The sequence below is a fragment of the Penaeus monodon genome, chromosome 22, assembly GCF_015228065.2.
Source record: "Penaeus monodon isolate SGIC_2016 chromosome 22, NSTDA_Pmon_1, whole genome shotgun sequence".
NCBI classification, from domain to species: domain Eukaryota; kingdom Metazoa; phylum Arthropoda; class Malacostraca; order Decapoda; family Penaeidae; genus Penaeus; species Penaeus monodon.
Genome location: NC_051407.1, coordinates 41,605,715 through 41,606,107, shown reverse-complemented (window position 1 = coordinate 41,606,107; position 393 = coordinate 41,605,715).

Below are 393 nucleotides of genomic sequence, written 5' to 3'. Positions count from 1 at the left end.
ATAGCTTTCCATAATAATTATTATAATCTTCTCTTCTAATCTTTATTCACTAAACATAAACACTGCTTTTATCTTCGCCTTTGAAATGTATTCGTGTACATAACCCTTTTTTCCAGTGATAATACGATAACGTAACTACAGTGCGTGCTCAAGTGATGAATGGAATCGGGGTAAAGTATGCGTTGTTGTGGGTGTGGAAACAGACGTAGTGATGGGTGGGCCTGGGCAGCCAGCGTGACGGCGTGAGGAGGGGGGAGTCAGTACGCCTTGGAAAGTTCATCTCTTCGGCCGTGAGAAGTGAGGTGAAAGAAAAGAGAGAAAGGAAAATGGGGGAGTAGAGAGGAGGCAGCGAAGGATGGAGAAAGTAAGAGAGAAGAGAGGTGTTATGAGTGA